This window comes from Arachis hypogaea, chromosome 15 (genome assembly GCF_003086295.3).
Source record: "Arachis hypogaea cultivar Tifrunner chromosome 15, arahy.Tifrunner.gnm2.J5K5, whole genome shotgun sequence".
Classification (NCBI taxonomy): Eukaryota; Viridiplantae; Streptophyta; class Magnoliopsida; order Fabales; family Fabaceae; genus Arachis; species Arachis hypogaea.
The window spans coordinates 54145852-54148560 of record NC_092050.1 but is presented as its reverse complement, the minus strand read 5'-3'; the positions used below and the strand labels follow the sequence as shown (position 1 = coordinate 54148560).

Below are 2709 nucleotides of genomic sequence, written 5' to 3'. Positions count from 1 at the left end.
TGATTCAAAAATTTCAAGTTTGTTACTTACTTGTTAAGAAAGATTCAAACTTTAAGTTCTAGAATCATATTTTGTGATTTCTTGTGAATCAAGTCATTAATTGTGATTTTAAAAATCAAATCTTTTTCAAAACTAATTTCAATCATATCTTTTCAAAAATATCTTTTTATCTTATCTTTTTCAAAATCATATATTTTCTATCATATCTTTTTCAAAAATTTGAATTTCAAATATCTTTTCTAACTTCTTATCTTCTTATCTTTTCAAAATTGATTTTCAATTCTTTTTCAACTAACTAATTGACTTTTTGTTTGTTTCTTATCTTTTTCAAAACTACCTAACTAACTCTCTCTCTCTAATTTTCGAAAATATCTCCCTCTTTTTCAAAAATTCTTTTTAATTAACTAATTGTTTCAAAATTCAATTTTAATTTATTTCTTCTTTTAATTTTCGAAAATCACTAACCATTTTTCAAAAATTATTTTCGAAAACTTTCCCCTCTCATCTTCTTCTATTTATTTATTTATTTACTAACATCTCTTCCTCACTCACAAAAAAAAAAAAAATCCAAACCCCCTCTCTCTCTCTGAGTTTAGATTTTCTCTTCTTCTTTTCTTCTATTCTTCTTTTCTTTCACTCACCTAAGGGAACCTCTATACCTGGGTAAAAATGATCCCTATTATTATTATTTTTCTGTTCCTTCTTTTTCATATGAGCAGGAGCAAGGACAAGAACATTCTTGTTGAAGCAGACCCTGAACCTGAAAGGACTCTGAAGAGGAAACTAAGAGAAGCTAAAATACAACAATCCAGAAATAACCTTACAGAAATTTTCGAACAGGAAGAGGAGATGGCAGCCAAAAATAATAATGCAAGGAGAATGCTTGGTGACTTCACTGCACCTAATTCCAATTTACATGGAAGAAGCATCTCAATTCCTGCCATTGGAGCAAACAATTTTGAGCTTAAACCTCAATTAGTTTCTCTGATGCAACAAAACTGCAAGTTTCATGGACTTCCATCTGAAGATCCCTTTCAGTTCTTAACTGAATTCTTGCAGATCTGTGATACTGTTAAGACTAATGGAGTAGATCCTGAAGTCTACAGGCTCATGCTTTTTCCTTTTGCTGTAAGAGACAGAGCTAGAGTGTGGTTGGACTCTCAACCCAAAGATAGCCTGAACTCTTGGGATAAGCTGGTCACGGCTTTCTTAGCCAAGTTCTTTCCTCCTCAAAAGCTTAGGAAGCTTAGAGTGGATGTTCAAACCTTCAGACATAAGGAAGGTGAATCCCTCTATGAAGCTTGGGAGGGATACAAGCAACTGACCAAAAAGTGTCCTTCTGACATGCTTTCAGAATGGACCATCCTGGATATATTCTATGATGGTCTGTCTAAATTAGCTAAGATGTCATCGGATACTTCTGCAGGTGGATCCATTCACCTAAAGAAAATGCCTGCAGAAGCTCAAGAACTCATTGACATGGTTGCTAATAACTAGTTCATGTACACTTCTGAGAGGAATCCTGTGAGTAATGGGACGCCTCAGAAGAAGGGAGTTCTTGAAATTGATACTCTGAATGCCATATTGGCCCAGAATAAAATATTGACTCAGCAAGTTAATATGATTTCTCAGAGTCTGAATGGAATGCAAGCTGCATCCAACAGTACTCAAGAGGCATCTTCTGAAGAAGAAGCTTATGATCCTGAGAACCCTGCAATAGCAGAGGTAAATTACATGGGAGCACCATATGGAAACACCTATAATCCCTCATGGAGAAATCACCCAAATCTCTCATGGAAGGATCAACAAAAGCCTCAACAAGGCTTTAATAATGGTGGAGGAAATAGGTTTAACAATAGTAAACCTTTTCCATCATCCACTCAGCAACAGACAGAGAACTCTGAACAAAATACTTCTAATTTAGCAAACTTGGTCTCTGATTTGTCTAAGGCCACTGTAAGTTTCATGAATGAAACAAGGTTCTCCATTAGAAATTTGGAGGCACAAGTGGGCCAGCTGAGTAAGAAGATCACTGAAACCCCTCCTAGTACTCTCCCAAGCAATATAGAAAAAAATCCAAAAGGAGAATGCAAGACCATTGAATTGACCATCATGGCTGAACCCACAAGAGAGGAGAAGGACGTGAATCCCAAGGAGGAAGACCTCCTGGGACGTCCAGTGATCAATAAGGAGTTTCCCTCTGAGGAACCAAAGGAATCTGAGGCTCATCTAGAAACCATAGAGATTCCATTAAACCTCCTTATGCCATTCATGAGTTCTAATGAGTATTCTTCTTCTGAAGAGAATGAGGATGTCACTGAAGAACAAGTTGCCAAGTACCTTGGTGCAATCATGAAGCTGAATGCCAATTTATTTGGTAATGAGACTTGGAGAGATGAACCTCCCCTGTTCACCAATGAACTAAATGCATTGGATCAACTGAGATTGCCTCAGAAGAAACAGGATCCTGGAAAGTTCCTAATACCTTGTACCATAGGCACCATGACCTTTGAGAAGGCTCTATGTGACCTGGGGTCAGGAATAAACCTCATGCCACTCTCTGTAATGGAAAAACTGGGAATCTTTGAGGTACAAGCTGCAAAAATCTCATTAGAGATGGCAGACAATTCCAGAAAATAGGCTTATGGACAAGTAGAGGACATATTAGTAAAGGTTGAAGGCCTTTACATCCCTGCTGATTTTATAATC

At 36.8% G+C, this 2709-nt stretch overlaps 1 non-coding gene across 1 annotated transcript; it reads right to left on the bottom strand.

Moving 5' to 3' along the window:
- Positions 1–1242: 1242 nt before the first annotated feature.
- On the bottom strand, positions 1243–1350 carry LOC112753334 (small nucleolar RNA R71). Its single transcript, XR_003177725.1, has one exon. It is a non-coding gene; the product is annotated as a small nucleolar RNA R71 (small nucleolar RNA).
- Between the last annotated feature and the right edge of the window lie 1359 nt (positions 1351–2709).